At 47.7% G+C, this 18,250-nt stretch overlaps 1 protein-coding gene across 3 annotated transcripts in view; it reads left to right on the top strand.

Annotated features, from left to right (window-relative positions):
• Positions 1-8,694: 8,694 nt before the first annotated feature.
• SMIM22 (small integral membrane protein 22) overlaps positions 8,695-18,250 on the top strand; it is a 296,435-nt gene continuing 286,879 nt past the window's right edge. The window contains exon 1 of one of the 3 annotated variants that reach the window (XM_069210700.1): positions 8,695-8,866. The gene's annotated coding sequence lies outside the window, so the exon portion shown is untranslated. The remainder of the gene's footprint in view (positions 8,867-18,250) is intronic. The other 2 variants (XM_069210702.1, XM_069210701.1) reach the window with 2 other exon arrangements.

The following is an 18,250-nucleotide window of genomic DNA, read 5'->3' as shown; positions in this document are numbered from 1 at the left end:
TCCAGGGTGGATTTCCCTAAGGAAGTTGTAACAGACAGAGGTAGTAGCTTCATGTCTGCATACCTCAAAGCTATGTGGAAGGAGAGTGGTGTAACATACCTCCTCCACAAGATACTGATGCAACAAATCAGACACACAATTGTTCAATATATGCTCTCTCAGAATTAAGTTATATAGGCTTTCATAGTCAGTCACCTTACTGCCATTTAACCAACCTTCTAGGGCCTTCACTGAACAGCATACAAAATCTGTCCAATCCTGTGATGACTCCTTTTTGGTCTCTCTGAACTATATCCTGTATTGTTCAGTAGTTAAGCCCAGAACCCTCTAAGAGTGCACTTTTGAGCATATGGTAGCTATCTGCATCATCCTCCCTGACAATAAGGAGTCTGTCTCTCCCCTTGCCAGTGAAAGATAGCCAGAGGATAGCAGCTTACTGAATTTTAGGGACCCTATGAACTTTACAGGCCCTCTCAAGTGCAGCAAACACTTATAGATGTCATCCCCATCCTTGTAAGGGAGAACAACTTTGTGCAGATTTCTGGAATCAAATGTAGGTTCCCTGACACTGGAATTCCTGAAACTGCTGCTGCCACCATGGAGAATTAACTCCAACCCCTGCCTTTCCCTTTCCACAGCCAGAGATTCCCTGCCTCAGGCCAACTGTTGCTGCTGTAGCCTCAGTCTGGCCTCCTCTAACCTCAGCTTTCTGAGTTCCCTATCTAGGGACTGGTCCCCAGGGTTAGAAGTGTGGGATGCTTCTGAAACAGAAGTAACATTGGAATTGGCAGAGGCTGATCTTTCCCTAACTTGAGCCACCCTAGTGACCTGGCCTCTAGGTGTGAAGGGAGCCCTACTAGTGCGTGAACCCTTCCCACTCCCAGCTACACTATGGGGTTTGTTGACAGAAAGATCAGTGTAAGGACTCTCCCCAGGATAATCAGAAAGCTCCTCTGAGCCTGCCTGGTTGGAATCGTCCTCTCCTTCCTCCTCTGGCTGTTCCTGACCAGTGCTAAGTCCCTCGTCATCCTTCAGGAGAAGATTTAAAAGGAATTCCTTATTGGGATTCTTCCCAACTCCTAAACTCCTTTCAATGCAGAGACCCCTCAAACTTTTAAAGATTAGATTCTCATATGTTGTCTTCTCAACTCTAGGGGTAGCTTCTACAGAACACATGTTGAAAGAAAGAGTTTAGGACACAGGGTAAAACGTTTTAGAGTAGTAGGCCTAACTTGTTAGAGAAAAGAAAAACTTTTCAGAAACTTTGAAAACCTTTTGTAAATAACTTTTTAGAAAGTAAAAAAATATTTCTAGGTACAATTATGTATAGCTCTAAGTACTGGAGCAAGCTTTTCTTGTGAAAAGCACTAGTAACAAAGTGGCAAAGCAATTGCAAGTACTTATCCCACGGCTGCACCACCAATGTAGGAGGCTGGCCTGGTTTATAGTGGGTACCTTGGGTACTTGCACCTTACACCAGGTCCAGTTATCCCTTATTAGTGAAATGTAGTAGTATTCTAGCAGCTTAGGCTGATAGAGGTAGCTGTAGCAGAGCAGCTTAGGCTGAACTAGGAGACGTGCAAAGCTCCTGCAATACCACTATAGTTTCACAGTACTTACACACAAGTAAAGACAATACTCAGTGTTACCAAAAGTAAAGGTAATGTATTTTAGTGATTCAAGGCCAAAAATATCTTTGAGGCAATACTCCTTCTGGAGGTAAGTATTATACACAATATATACACTAGGCACCAAAATAAGGCAAGTGATTAGTCATAGGATAGTGCAAACAATAGGAAATGCCATAGAATGCAATAGGAGAAAATAGGTCTAGGGGCAACACAAACCATATACTAAGAAAGTGGAATGCAAATCACAAATTCCCCCCTAGACAAGTGTAGTGTGTAGAGAATCACTGGGAGAGTAAGAAAACCACAAAGGTGAGTCCAGAAGTCACAGAAGATTCCAAGAAGGACAGGAGCCGCTGCCAACCTAGAAGATGGTGCAAAAGAGGAGTCTCAGGTTGGAAGGAGACTGCAGAAGAGCACCAAGGAAGATGACTATGGGTTCCTGTGTGATACAAAGGATGTCCCACGTGGAGATTAGGATGCAGGAGAGTTGCAGTGCCGGATTCGTCCAACAAGCCTTGGTTCAAGCAATGTCGCAAATTGCATCAAACGGCACTGCCTGGACCCAATTTCAGCCTGTTTGTCAGTATGTTTTGCCTGTCTCACTGGGATCCTGCGGGTCAGGACCCCAGTGCTCATAGTTGTGGGCTAATGTGTGTGTTGTCAGTAGTTCTTAACTTTGTCACTGAAGTTCTGCTAACCAGAACTTCAGTGCTTATGCTCTCTCTGCTTCCAAATTATTCACTATAGCTTAGTGACTTCATATTCCAATTCCAATTGGCACACTGGACCTCCCCTTATAAGTCCCGAGTACGTGATACCTAGGTACCCAGGGTATTGGGGATCCAGGAGATCCTCATAGGCTGCAGCATTTCTTTTGCCACCCATAAGGAGCCAATGCCATGCATCCTAGGGGCTCCAGCATGGACCTCTAGTACTGCCCAACTAGCTGTCTGAGGATTGCACTGAAGCTACAGATGCTGCCATCTCACAGACAGGGTTCTGCCCTCCTGGGGTTCGAGAAGCTCAGTCCCAGGAAGGCACAGCAAAGCATTTCCTTTGGGAGGAGGGTGTTACACCGTCTCCCTTAGGAAATAGGTGTTATAGGCTTGGGAGGGGTAGCCTCCCAGAGCCTCTGGAAATGCTTTGAAGGGCACAGATGGTGCCCTCCTTGCATAAGCCAGTCTACACTGGTTCAGGGAGCCCCAGTCCCTGTTCTGTCGCAAAACTGGACAAAAGAAAGAGGAGTGGCCACTCCCCTGTCCATCACCACCCCAGGGGTGGTGCTCAGAGATCCTCCAGAGAATCACTGTAACTGCAACAAAGTATCCAGAAAGGCTACTGTGACCCTGCAACTTCAGCTCCAGCCAGCAACTGCAACAGTTTCCAAGGTGTGCACCCTCTGAGGACACCCTGCCTTCACCCTGCACCAGAAGAACCAAAGGAATCTCCTGTGGAGTGATAGAGTCACTTCCCTGCTCCTGCAGGTACCTTCCAAGATGACGACCGGTTCCCTGGGACTCCTCTCCTGACGACGAGCCTTCTCCCTGGAACACAGGTGATGGACCCCTTCGACCCAGACTGTCCTAAGGTCCAGCTGTCCAATTTGGCAGAGGTAAGAGCTTGCCTTCTCAGTTTGCGACAGTACCCCTGTGCATCACGTCATCTCTAGCTCCTTGGGCTTCTGTGCACTTCTTCCAAGAATCCTTTGTGCACAGTGTAGCCCAGGTCCCCAGCACTCCATCCTGCGACGTACAACTCGCTGAGTTGTTCTCCGGGGGCGTGGGACCTTCTTTTGTTGTGCTGCACCAATCGCAATTTGCACCTTCTTTGTCCCTGTGTCCTGGGACTCCCATGGGTGCAGCCTGGTCATCTGCGGGCTCTCTCTAGTGTTGGGAGTCCCCTCTGCCTCCTCAGTCCGAGTTGAGGCCCCCAGGTCCCTCCTGGGTCCAGGGGGCGCCAGTTTGCCGCAAACCGCGACAATGCTTGAACCAAGGCTTGTTGAACGAATCCAGCGACGCAAACTACCTGCATCCAACTTCTTGACGTGGGACATCTCCTGCATCACGCAGGAACCCGCAGCCATCTTCGATGGTGGTCTTCTGCAGTCTTCTTCCAACCGGATAATCCTATTTTGCACCATCTTCTAGGTTGGCAGGGGCTCCTGTCCTTCCTGGAATCTCCGGCGACTTCTGGATTTGGTCTCCTCTCTTCACAGGTCTTCAGGTCCAGTAATCCACCTTTTGTTGCTTGCAGTCTTGCTTGGTTCTTGCAATAACTCTAATCATGACTTGTAGTGTGTCCTGAGGAAACTTGCAGTACTTTACTCCTACTTTCCTGGGCTCTGGGGTGGGGTATTTTACTTACCTTTGGTATTTTCCTACACTCCCAGCACCCCACTACACTTGCCTAGGGGGGAATTTGTGATTCGCATTCCACTTTCTTAGTATATGGTTTGTTTTGCCTCTAGGCCTATTGCATCCTATTGTATTTTCTACTGTTTGCACTATTCTATGACTATTTACTTACCTGATTTTGGTCTCTAGTGTATATATTGTGTATAATACTTACCTCTAGAAGGCGTATTGCCTCTAAGATACTTTATTGCCTTGTGTCACTAAAATAAAGTAACTTTATTTTTGGTAACACCGAGCATTGTCTTTTATTGTGTATAAGTACTGTGTAACTATAGTGGTATTGCAGGAGCTTTGCATGTCTCCTAGTTCAGCATAAGCTGCTCTGCTACAGCTACCTCTAGACAGCCTAAGCTCCTAGAACACCGACTACATTTCACTAATAAGGGATAACTGCACCTGGTATAAGGTGTAAGTACCTAGGATACCCAATACAAACCAGGCCAGCTTCCTACATGGTGTGATACTGGTAATGTGGCTGGGAGTGGTGGTGGTCATGGTTTGGGTGGTGGTGGTTGATAGGTTGGTTGTGGTTATGGTGGAGTAGAGTGATGGTTAGTGTTGTGGGGATTAGGATAGGGTGCTAGTTAGGATGGTAGTAGTCGTGGTTAAGGTGGTGATTATGATTGTGAAAAGGGTGGTGGTGAGGATGGTGGTTAGGGTGGAAGTGGTGGTAGGGTTGTGGTAAAAGTTAGTGTAGAGTGGTTAGGATAGGGTTGGGTAGATGTGTTGTACAGCTGGGACAATGCATCAGTTCCAAGGAGCTGTGATGCAATGTCCTGCGTCGTTGGCGAGGACTTGCGATGTGACATCCAGTGTTGAGGATATGCAGTCGAGGTGATGAGTTGGTTCCCAGGAGCTGTGAGGCTGTGGTGAGAGTACCTGCATGATCGCCGGGGCTGCCGGTGACAAGTGCGTCAGATATGCTTCCAGGTGAGCTGTGTGGTCGATGCAGAGTCCTTGCGCTGACAGAAGTCTTGCAGCAGAGGCAATGTGTCAGTCCTGCTTGGGAGCGCACTACGCAGCAGAGGAGATGTGTCTGTTCTATTGGGTTTACAGATAAGCTAGTAGCACCTCTAGGTTTACCTCTAAGGGTCCAGGACTAGGGTAGCACCATTTGGAAGGACAGGACTCACAGGTGGCAGGGTCCAGGTGCTGGGTTCAAGGTTGCTGGAGCCTTCTGTCCCTGAGGCTCTAGTTCTGAGGCCTGCCAACTAGCCTTGCAGTCACTCTGGGTTCCTGGGTTCAACAGATGCAGGTCCAGCCCTTCTGAGCATGGCAAGAGGGCAGCAGGTCAGCACTGCAGGGCAATAGTCCTTCAGACCAGCAGTCCAGCAGAATGGCAGTTCTTTTAGCAGCACAGCAGTCCTTCTTCCTGGCAAGGTATTGACCCCGCCTAGAAGTGTACTGACAGTTTGTGGTCTGAGGTCCAATATTTTCACCTCAGCCTTCCTTTGAAGTAGGAGATGATTCTAGAGGTTTCCCTTTGAAGTCCACAGGATTCTTGCCTTCCCTGAACCTGGCTCCAGATCAACTACAGGGGGTGTGTAGTCCTTTGTGTGGAGATAATACACAGCCTATTGAAGAGTAAGTAGGGCTGTGCCCAGCTCCGCCCTCCCATCCTGCCAGTGATGGCCCATCCAGGCACACCTAAAAACTCTATTGTGTGCAGCTTTCTAGGAGGAATACACAAAGCCCAACTGTCAGCTACACCCTGTCATGTGACCCAGAGACAGGCTACAGACACTAAGACCCTCATTACAACCCTGGCGGTCGGTGTTAAAGTGGCGGTAATACCGCCAACAGGCCGGCAGTTAAAAAAAATGGGATTTGGACCATGGCGGTTACCGCCATCGGAAACCGCCACTTTAACACACCGACCACCAGGGTGGTAATGGCCCTGGGCTGGAGACTTCGGTCTCCAGCCCGGCGGCCACCACAATCCCACCCTCGGGATTACGACCCGGCCTACAGCCATGATTTTTCGTGACAATCATACCACCACGAAAACAATGGCGGTAGGCACTATCAGTGCCAGGGAATCCCTTCCCTGGCACTGATAGGGGTCTCCCCTGGCACCCTCCCCCTCCCTAAGGTCGCCCCCACCCTCCCCCTCCTGCCCCTGCACATATACATATCCACAAGCGCACCCATATACACACATGCACACACGCATACCCACCACCACCCATGCATGCATACATACATACCCACACACCGCAACACACACCAACATACCTTGTCACACACATGCATTCACAACACACAACACTCACAATCACTCATTCATGCATACATCCTACGCGACTCACACCTGCATGCATGCATACTACTACATACACCCCCCCACACATATACACAACACCCCCCACCCCCCTCTCCGGTCGGAGAACCCGACTTACCTGCTTGCAGGGGGTCCTCCGGCTGGAGACGGTCCGCGGCGCTGCTGTCAGCAGCAGCGTCCACCAGCAAAACACCGCCAGGCCATATCCTTGCTCCTGATACGGTCGGCAGTGTTTTGCTGGCGTGGCGGTGCTGCTGTCAGCAGCGCCGCCTTACCACCGTCCGCCGCCATGACCATTGGCTGTGTTCTGGCAGAATACCATCGGGTGGAATACCGTCGGCAGTCATGATACTGGTAGACAGCTAGTAGCCACGGTGGCGATATGTTTGCGACCGTCGCCGTGGCGGTAGGCGGTCGATACCTCCAATATTGAAATGAGGGCCTAAATGTCTAATGCAGGAAAATGCCATCTTTCCATAAGGTATTTTCAAAATTGTAATGTAAAATCTGGTACTTTACCATAAGAGAGGATTTCTCATTAGAATTCCAAAGACACCAAGCAGGAACTGATTACCTGTTCCCATTTGGAGGTTATGGCTTATTAAATGTAATATAGTAACTCCAATGTTATCCTATGGGAGAGGCATGCCATGCAGTAGTGAAAAACTAATTTACGTGCCTTTCACTACCAGGACATGTAGGTTCGGATATGGTGATGGAGGTTAGAATAGGGTGGTGGTGTTAGGGTGGGGGTGGTAAAAGGGGTAGTATGGTGGTGGTATGGTTTTGGTGGTAGAGTGGTGGGGTGGTAAGGAGGAGGTAGGCTGGTTAGGGTGGTGGTGGGACTATTGGTGGTAATAGTGAGGCTGATGATTGTGGTTAGGTGGTGGTTTTTGTAGTGGTTGTGATAGGGTGGTGGTGTTTAGGGTGAGGTTGGTGGGGTGAAGGTGGTGGTGGTGGTAAAGATGGTGGTGTTTAGGGCGATGGTGGGGTTAAGGTGAGATGGTGGTGTTAGGATGAAGTTAGTGATGGTAAAGGTGATGGTTAGGGTGGTGATAGTTAAGGAGATGGTGGCCAGGGCGGATTGTGTGGAAGGGTGATTATTAGGATGGTGGTGGTAAGGTGAAGTTGGAGGTAATGAAGATGATAGTGGTGGTTAGGGCAGTAGTAGTTACAATGGTTGTGTTAGGGTGGTGGTGGTTAGGATGGTGGTGGTTATGATAGGGTAGTGGTGGTAAGTAGAGTACTGATGGTGGTTAGGGGAGAGTGGTAAATGATAGTGTACAGTGGTTGTGACTAGCGTGATGGTGGTAATAGTGGTGTTTGTGAGGGTGGTGATGGTAGTGGTAGGGTAGTGGTGGTGAAGGTGGCAGTCTTTAGGGCAAGGTGGTGGTTAGGGAAGGATGGTGGAGGTGGGTAGGTTAGGGTGGTTGTGGTTAGGGTGGCGGTAGGTAGGGGGTGGTAGGGTGGTGGTTTTAGGTTAAGAGTGGTAGTGGTAGTGGTAGGGTGGTCGAGGTGGTGGTGGTTAGGGTAGTGGTTACAATAATGGTTAGGGTGGTGGATCAGGTGGGGGTGGTGATTAGGGTGTGGTGGTGATAGTCTGGATGGGGTGGTGATTAGTGTGCTGGTGGTAGTTAGGATGGGATGGTGAAAAAGGTGGTTAGGGGGATGGTTGTGGCTAGGGTGGTGGTGGTTAGGGTTGGGTAGTAATGTTGGTGGTTAGGATTGTGTGGTGGTGGTTAGTAGGATGGTGGCTGTGGTAGTGTGGCAATGGTTAGCATAGAGTAGAGGTGGTGTTTACAGTAGTGGGGATGGTTAGGAAGGTGGTCATGGTGGTGGTAGGGGTGGTGTTGCTAGGGTGGTATTAGTAGGGTGGTGGTAGTAGGAAGGTGGGGTGGTTAGGGTAGTGGTTGTGAGGATGGTGGTTACGGTGGTGGTGTCTATTGGGGTGGTGGTTAGGCTGTTTGTTGTTTTAGCGGGGTGGTGGGTATACTGGAGTAGTGGTTGTTGCTGATGGTAGTTATTTAGGGTGGTGGTGACAGGGAGGTGGAGGTGGTAAGGGTGGTGGTGGTTTGGGTGATGGAGTTTAGGGTGGTGGTGCTTGAGTAGGGTAAGGGAGGTGGTAGGGAAGGTGTTTCAACTACATGCTCATATATTCTTGGACTCTGCAGCACGCAGAGTGATAATCACATACATGCCCTTTGTAATTACCAGTTCTAAATATTTGATTCAACATAATTTAATCCACGCCTCTTTAAGAGACCTCCACACACCCACACACGCATTCGTCGTTCCACTTTATGTTGGCAGCGCCTTGCCTTCTAGCCCTGCCTCTGCTCCGTCTTTGGCCTGGGGGAGGGGAAATGCCACACCTGGTAACAAACGTAATGAAGTGCGGACAGAATGCACCTGCCGCCGACCAGGAAGTAGGAAGAAAAATAGATACTGGATGCTTGAAGGGAACACAGCAGACGGCCACTGAGGTACGCAGCACGACGAATAAACCAAAAGACAAGGTTGACTGATAAAGAAGAGAAGAGGTCAGTGATATATGAAATATGACAGATTTACTAAGTCACTGATCATGTGTGTGTGGGGTGGGCTAGCGGTGCTTGGAGTGATACGTCGCAAACCTTAGCAACTCGCGAGATTTTCCATATAAAGGAGGGGAATGGGAAGGCTCGAATCTCTCTCTCTCTTTCTTTTCTCTTCTCTCTACACTACACCCTTCCGCGAGAACCAAGGAGCTACCAGCTTCGAATGGTGGAACGGAGCGGAGAAACTGATACGGTGGCACGCGGATTATCTGAAGCCAGGCGTGCACTGTGAGAGAAAAAAATCCAGGCCAGCAAATGAAAAGAGGCCATCATTTGCGAATTAGATCGCTAAAAAGTGTCCCACATTTGTATATCAGGACAGTTTTAAAGTTGTAAAGGCAAGCTGTATAGATGTTTTTAAGTATGGTAGACTGTATGCATGAGTGCTTGCTGCAGGCAGCGTTTGTCGTAATATCTCAGAAATCAACATAAAAAACAGGCCACATAACCGGCCCACAAAGTGCCAGAAATATAGCATATACGCGGATTTATCAGACCAACCCTTAAAACACTGTCTGATTGCCATATAGGCAGGCCGGCTCTGCATGGAGGTAGCATGAGACTGAATTTAAGAAGTTGCGGTACACGTAGCTTGATGTACCTCACGTGTATTGACGGAAGTGCATTTAATGTTTTTAAAGTGTGGCTGGATACTTATCCCAAACGGATATATTTTTAAACTGCAGCATAGTACAGAAAAGGATCATAGGCATCCAAGTGCAGATTAAAATCAATACCTTTAACTGTGTAATTATGGGGCTGCAAATGGCCTTGTGCAACTTCAGCCTGTATGTTTACAATAAGAGTGCAATGTTTTAAGTGTATTTACAGCCCTTTACGGAAGATACAAATTATTGAGATTTCTTTGTATATGCATCGCAATTATAAAACAGTTTAACAAAATAAGCCAAAATACAACGAACATGAAAACTTTAAAATAATAAAAATGCGCACAGTGAAAATATTTGGATGTTAATCACATTTCACTTAAAAGGGGCCATCCATCTATTGAATTGTCATAATGACATCATAAACTGCACCTGAGGTTGTCAAAGAAAGCAAGTAATGCTTATTCATATCTCCCCGACAGCACATGATGGAATACACAATGTATTTATGCTTGCACATGCCCTGGTCACTTACCAGTAAACTTCATTACTCCGAGTCTAGGTCTTCTTTGCCACAGTTATAACAGGATGAAAGAACTCTACAGTACACAGAACATCACTAAGCGAGGGTGTCTACCCGACTAGTCTCATGTCCACCCCAAATTGGCCAAATTCCTCTTCTTTCATCATCTACATTAAAGGAAGTCAGCCTATCCCTACTTCCGGATTTAGCAAGCCTCATCCAAACACATTTTAAAGCCCACTACTCCTAATGGATGGGAGGAATGGGAAACCCTGACTGTGGTGAAGTAGACTTGCACTCGGAGTAATGAAGATTACAGGTAAGTAAGCAGGATATTACCTTCTTGTCCGTTTTCCTCACCCCAGTTGTAACAGGGTGAGCTGATATCAAAGCAAACTTCAGCTTCATGACAAAAAAGATACAAACAGTAATTTGTGCAGCTCACTAAGGGCCAGATGTATCGAAGTGTTTTGCGATCGCATACGGCCCAAAGGACCGTTTGCAATCACAAAAACTGCATTTTGATATGTAACACATCCAATTTGCGATTCGGTACCTTTTTCCCACATCCTAAATTGAATTGCGACTACATACCGATTCGGTATTAGGAAGGGGCGTGTCAAGGGCGTCCCTCCCTAATACCAAATCGCAGAGGTATGTATGATTGTTTTGTGACCGTGAATGCGGTCACAAAACAATCACAGTTACCACCAATTTAAAATTGCTGGTAACCCGTTCGCAAAGGGGAAGGGGTCCCCAAGGGAAACTTACCCCTTTGTGAATGCATGCAAAAACATTTTTTAAAAGCTCTTAAAAAATGAAAAGAAAAGTTTTCATTTTTGAACGAATCCCGTTTTCCTTTAAGGAAAACAGGCTGCATTAAAAAAAAAAAGATTGCTTTATTGAAAAGCAATTACAGACATGGTGGCCTGCTGAGCCCAGCTGGCCACCATCCCTGTGATTATAGCTATTCACAATGGCTCGCAAATTGCGACCTACCTCATGAATATTAATGAGGTTGGTCCATTTGCGAGCCCTTGCGAATCACAGTATGAAACTCCTGGAGTTTCATACATTCCAATAGCGATTACTTGATTGCGATTCCCAAACAATCGCAATTAGGTAACCGCTATTGGATAAAATGATACATCTGGCCCCAAGTTGCTTACTATAATAAAGCATCTTAACCAGAAACCAAAATGTTGATTTCAGATATTAACCTTCTTTTAATGAACTTAGAACTGCGAGTGCAAAAGAGGTAGAAGCCCCTCAAACTGTAACCTGTAAATGGTTTATAAAGGTGTGGGGACGCCCAAGTTGCTGCATCTGCGTTGAAAATATCTCCAATTTACCCTTAAGAGAGGCCCATTATGCCACCATCCCTTTTATAGACCTGCCTTCCACCTGATCAACTGAAATTCTACTCTGAGATTCGTATGCAGATAACCTGTATGCTTAATCCAATACTTCGGAGTGGAATTAGTAGGGTTTAACCCTTGACCAACTAGACCAAAAGTTATGAAAAGGCATCAGTTTTCATGAACACTTTTGTTTGTGACAAATAATATTGGCTCTCTTGATGTTCTATAAGTGCAAAAGATACTTTTTTGGTATCTAAATCTGTTACCAACATAGGAAACACAATGGGGGTCATTACAACCCTGGCGGTCTTTGACCGCCAGGGCTGTTTTGGAGGAAGCACCGCCAACAGGCTGGCGGTGCTTCCAGGGGAATTACGACCGCGGCGGAAGCGCCGCGATCACACCGCCGGGACCGGCGGTTTCCCGCCACTTTTGTCCCGCCGGTTTAAATCCCCCAGGGCAGCGATGCTTGCAGCGCTGCCCAGGGGATTATGAGTCCCCCTCCCGCCGGCCTTTTCATGGCGGTTTGAACCGCCATGAAAAGGCTGGCGGAAAGGGGAGTCATGGGGCCCCAGGGTGCCCCATGCAGCTTAGCGCGATGGGTGCTACTGCACCCGTCGCACAGCCGCAACACCGCCGGCTCCCGTGTTGCAGCCGAGATCCCCGCTGGGCCGGCGGGCGGAAACCAGGTTTCCGCCCGCCAACCCAGCGGGGATCTCATAATAGACCCCGCGGGAGTGCGGCTGCATTGGCGGCCGCCCGGCGGTTCAACATTGCTGGGCGGCCTCTGCCGCCTGCCATGGTTGTAATGAGGGCCCATATCTCTAGAACAATGAAACTTAAACTTGAATGGAACTTTTTCAGGACAAAGTCTGTGGTAGACAGCAGAACTATCCTATTTGAAAAAATATTCATAATATGCTACATCCTCTTTCTGGCTGAGGAAATTGCAACCAAAAACACTAGCTGTCAAAGATTTCAGAGAAACTTTGTCCAAAGGTTCACAAGGAGGCCCAACCAAGCCTGAAGGACCAAAGGCAAGTCCCATGAAGGAATTGGGCAATGAGGTATTTTAAAGATTTTTTCAGGAAAACAACACCTTATGAGCTAGATGCCAATGGCTCAATTTCCCCCAGCTGTGGGCTTTTGAAAGCTCTTTGTTCTGAATTACTGTTCACAGTAGCCAAGCCCACTCTAATACCATCTTATAGGAAGTGCAGCACTTAACAGTTTCAACTGCAACTGCAAAGATACCTTTATTAACACACATTTTGTCAAATGACTTCCAATGACAGAAGTAAATCTTAAGATTGGAAGGTTGTCTTGACTGCCAAACAAATTCTTTTATCTCTAAAGGGCTTCCCCTGGGTAACAGCTTCACCCTTTCAAGATTGTGTCCCCCCACTGAAGATCCTTCAACAGGAACTGAGGAACCCAGGACAATTTATGCAACTTTTAGGAACATGCCTGCTAAAGTAGTAAAAACGATGGATTAAACCCAGATCTTTGTGACTGGGAGTGAATGTTTGATTTGCATTCCGTCCATCATCTGTTCTTTTTGCATTTGTCGCCCCAAGTGGGAAGGTATGCCCAGACGTGGGTCCCGTGCTCACTGCGCCACTGGATTCAAGCTAGCCTGGCTGATGAAGAGTGATACTCTGAAACTGGTCCTAGGATGCTTGTTTCCGGTGCAGGGAGGACCTGGCTTAGCAGTTCGGGCTGGACTTTTCCCATGAGGAACAGGGTCAAGACTGATTTGCATATGGCTGAGTTCAACTTGGGGTGGCATGGTGAGCAAGAAAACGATGGATTAAACCCAGATCTTTGTGACTGGGGGTGAATGTTTGATTTGCTCTGCATTCCATCCATCATCTGTTCTTTTTGCATTTGTCACCCCAAGTGGGAAGGGTATGCCCAGACGTGGGTCCCGTGTTCACTGCGCCACTGGATTCAAGCTAGCCTAGCTGATGAAGGGTGATACCCTAAAGCCGATCTTAGGATGCTTGCTTCCGGTCCAGGGAGGACCTGGCTTAGCAGTTCGGGCTGGATTGTTCCCATGAGGAACAGGGTGAAGACTGATTTGCATATGGCTAAGTCCAACCTGGGGTGGCGTGGTGAGCAAAAAAACGATGGATTAAACACAGATCTTTGTGACTGGGGGTGAATGTTTGATTTGCTCTGCATTCCATCCATCATCTGTTCTTTTTGCTCAAGTAGGGCCTCTGGCCTCAGATCCTTTGATTCCTCTACCACAGGATGTCAGCTCTTACAAATAGCCTTGTTCACTAGAGCAGGATGCCCCATAGACTGCTCAAGATTCCACTTATGCAGGATGTAAGCATTTGGGTTATTAGCGGAGAGGGGTGGAAGACCCACTCAAATACACACAATCCTTGTCAGCATGAACAACAAAATCACTAAGCTAATCTGTGCTTAACTTTCTGGTAGCTTGGCACAAAGCAGTTAGGTTTAATTTAGAGGCTCCGTAAAGTAATTATGCATCACACAAACAGCAATAAAGTGAAAACACAATACAAGAAAAGTCCCAGGCCAATTTAGAAAACAGTGTGCATTTTAATAAATAAAACAATACCAGAACAACAAAGAACTCAATCCGTAGAACCATAGATATTCATTTTCAAAGTTTAAGATAAAAATAGCTCCAAGAAGCCAAAGCAGGACTTGTGGTCATCTGTTTGTGCTGGACTGGGGGGAAGTCACAAGTTCAGAACAACAGCAATGAAGAGCGAATAGAGTACATGGACCAGGTTAGTCCTGCTGAAGAGTAACCTTCTCAAAATCCATACAAAGAGTTTCGTTCGCATTGGCGGAGGTTGCAAGGATGCGGCTGCCAGAATGAGGAGGAGGTCAAGCTCTGCTGATGGTCATCGCTGTAGTGCAAAGAGTCAGAAGTCACTGGAGCTTTGCGTTGGTTGATTTTGATGGTCGGTGGGTGTCAAGTCTTGCATTGCTAGTTGTCGCAGACACTTGCTGTCAGTGGAAAGAGCTGGTCCCGCTGGTACTTCGTGTTGGCGATCATTGCAGGTGGTTAATTCTCAGTGTAAAGAGGTAACATTGCGGTTGTGAGGATCCCAAAACATCTGTAACTTATGCGGTCATTTTGAACACGGCAGGAATTCCAGCCGTGTTCAGGCTGGCTGTCTTTCCATCGACCACCAGCCTCCTGGATAACCCACCGGCCATATAATGTTTTCCCCCCAGGCCGGCAGGGAATACGGCCGCAACATTGAGGGCAGCTCCATGAGGAGCTGCCGCCAATGTTGGTGTGCGGCGGGTGCAGCAGCACCCGTCGCGCATGTCACTGCCCGTAAATCGGGCAGTGACATGCGTGACGGGTGCCTGCACGGGGCCCCTGCACTGCCCAAGTGCATGGGCAGTTCAGGGGCACCCCCTCTGCCAGCCAGGGATATCCCGCCAGGAAAAGGCTGGCGGCATTTGAAACATTATCCGCAGGGTAGCGCTGGTGGTAGCGATGGTGTTTCATCCCGCCGCCAGGCTGCCTGGCGGCGGGAGCATGGTGGTGGGTGACAGCTGCCGCTGGTGGGCGTCATCCATTTCATTATGTGGCGTTCGGCCCGCCATGCCGGCTGGCGGCTTCAGCCACCACTGCCGGCATGGCGGGCCAAACCGCCATGTTCATAATGACCGCCTTAATCTGTTTTTCAGGAGGATTTCTCACTGCAGCAATAATGTTTCACTCTTTTAGCGCAACAATGTCTCAAGTTACAAGCAGTATCAACTGCTACTATGACTGTCACATCGCTAAGCATACACACTTTGCTTAATTGTATCCAATAATAAATCACTGTCTGCAGACAGAATTCCAACAGGCTGGATACATTCTAAAAAGAAAGCTCTCTATAATTAACCTTATCAGTTTGAGTACGACCTACTTGCTTTTTGTATCTGTCTTTCACTCGGGAAGCGAAAAGCAGGGGCTCCTGAGACAGCCATGTGAAGCAAAAATCGTCTCGCACAGGGAAAAACAATTCTGCTCCCCTTCTAGAAACAACAGCATCCAAGGACTCGCTCGATCTCAACACTACAAAATATTGAGCACATATTCCAGGGTGTGGCTGGTTTTTATAGACCTGCCATACCCCAAGATGGCTGCCACCTATGGGATTCTGGGAAATGTCCCCACCTTTAGATTGCATAAAACATCGCATCCACCAGGGAGGTGAAGCCTTTTCATCCACAGGACAAGTAACACTGATAAGAACAACGCATCCACCAATGTCCTGACTCCGCCACCACATGAGTCTTGCCACATAGGGGTCGCTTCTTACGGTGCGTCTTTGAACACAAGGGAACAATTAAAGGCACCAGAAGAGCGCAACAGATTTGTTGGATGGTGGGGGTGGGCCCTAGACAGCGCATGACCACAATCCTAACATTACTCCCCCCTCCCAAGCGCAGTCTAGGGACCTGCTTGTCTGGGAGGAGCAGACGGAAATGTCGTACCAAACAAGGTGCGTGGACATTTTTTGCAGGTTCCCATGAGTTATTTTCAGGACCATAGCCCTTCCATGACACCAAGTACAAATGGGACGATCCTCGATATTGGAAATAAAAAATTGACTGTACCTCGTTTTCCCAGTGACCTTGAACTAGGAGAGGTGCGGGTTGTGAAACAAATTTGGGTAAGGCCAGTTTTAGAAGAGAAGTGTGAAATACTAGGTGGATTTTTAACGATAATGGAAGTTTCAATTTGTACGTCACTGGGTTTACCTGCTGGATTATTTCACAGGGCCCTATGAATTTTGGATGGAACTTATTTTTTTGTTTGAAAAATAAAGTTTTTAGTGGATAACTAGGCCTTGTCTTTTTCCTTATATTCAGGACCAGGTTGATGTTTCTTGTCATATTGTAACTTGTATTTTGCCTTTGCTTGTTGTAAAGTTTTTTGCAATTGTGAATGCACTTGGCGCATGTTTGTTAGCATATCTTTGACCGCTGGCATAGTTTGATCAGAAACAGGCAGATTGGTAAAATGTGAGGATCGTGTCCATATAGGCCATAGAATGGAGTAGAATTTATTGAAGAATGGTGGGAATTATTATATGCCAATTCTGCAAGCCATAAGAGATTTAGCCATGTGGTTGGGGAATCTGCTACATAACACCGTAGGTACTGTTTCAAAATTTGAGTTAGTCTCTCCGTTTTGACAATCCGTCTACAGATGTTAACTGGTGGATAATGTAGAATCAGTTTGCAAGGCCTTGCACCACTTTTGTCAAAATCATGCAGCAAATTGTGTACCTCGATCAGATAAGATAACCTTTGGAAGTCCATGAAGACGAACAACATTTTTAAGAATAATAGTCGCTACGGTATCAGATGTTGGGAGACCTTTACATGCAATGAAATGGGCATATTTTGTAAGGCTATCTACTACTACTAGAATCACTGTATATTGTTGTACTTTTGGAAGACCAGTGATAAAATCCATAGTGATATGTTCCCAAGGACAATTGGAAGTAGGTAATGGTTGCAACAGACCCTTTGGTTTACTGTGCTCACTTTTGCATCTTGCACAAACTTCACATGATCGCTACAGCTGTGTTAAGTCATTCTAGGAAAGTACCATCTTGCCTGGCATGTTACCCCCATATTTCACTGTATGTATGTTGTTTTAGCCCTTGTGTCACTGGGATCCTGCTAGGCAGGACCCCAGTGCTCAGAGTATGTGCCCTGTATGTGTTCCCCGTGTGGTGCCTAACTGTATCACTAAGGCTCTGCTAACCAGAACCTCAGTGTTTATGCTCTCTGCTTTCTAAATTTGTCACTGCAGGCTAGTGACTAAATTTACCAATTCTCATTGGCACACTGGTGCACCCATATAATTCCCTTGTATATGGTACTTAGGTACCCAGGGTATTGGGGTTCCAGGAGATCCCTATGGGCTGCAGCATTTCTTTTGCCACCCATAGGGAGCTCTGACAATTCTTACACAGGCCTGCCACTTCAGCCTGAGTGAAATAACGTCCACGTTATTTCACAGCCATTTTTCACTGCACATAGGTAACCTATATGTCTAACCTTCACCTGGTGAAGGTTGGGTGGCAAGTTACTTAGTGTGTGGGCACCCTGGCACTAGCCAAGGGGCCCCCACATCGTTCAGGGCAAATTCCCTGAACTTTGTGAGTGCGGGACACCATTACACACGTGCACTATACTTAGTTCACTACCTATGTATAGCGTCACAATGGTAGATTCGAACATGGCCATGTAACATGTCTAAGATCATGGAATTGTCACCCCAATACCATTCTGGTTTTGGGGGGACAATTCCATGATCCCCGGGTCTCTAGCACAGAACCCGGGTACTGCCAAACTGCCATTCCGGGGTCTCCACTGCAGCTGCTGCCAACCCCTCAGACAGGTTTCTGCCCTCCTGGGGTCCAGGCAGCCCTGGCCCAGGAAGGCAGAACAAAGGATTTCCTCTGAGAGAGGGTGTTACACCCTTTCCCTTTGGAAATAGGTGTGAAGGGCTGGGGAGGAGTAGCCTCCCCCAGCCTCTGGAAATGCTTTGATGGGCACAGATGGTGCCCATCTCTGCATAAGCCAGTCTACAACGGTTCAGGGATCCCCCAGCCCTGCTCTGGCGCGAAAATGGACAAAGGAAAGGGGAGTGACCAACTCCCCTGACCAGTACCTCCCAGGGGAGGTACCCAGAGCTCCTCCAGTGTGTCCCAGACCTCTGCCATCTTGGAAACAGAGGTGTTGGGGGCACACTGGACTGCTCTGAGTGGCCAGTGCCAGCAGGTGACGTCAGAGCCCCCCTCTGATAGGCTCTTACCTTTCTTGGTAG

The sequence above is a fragment of the Pleurodeles waltl genome, chromosome 10 (genome assembly GCF_031143425.1).
Source record: "Pleurodeles waltl isolate 20211129_DDA chromosome 10, aPleWal1.hap1.20221129, whole genome shotgun sequence".
Taxonomy (NCBI): domain Eukaryota; kingdom Metazoa; phylum Chordata; class Amphibia; order Caudata; family Salamandridae; genus Pleurodeles; species Pleurodeles waltl.
This window is presented reverse-complemented; position numbering and strand designations above follow the sequence as displayed.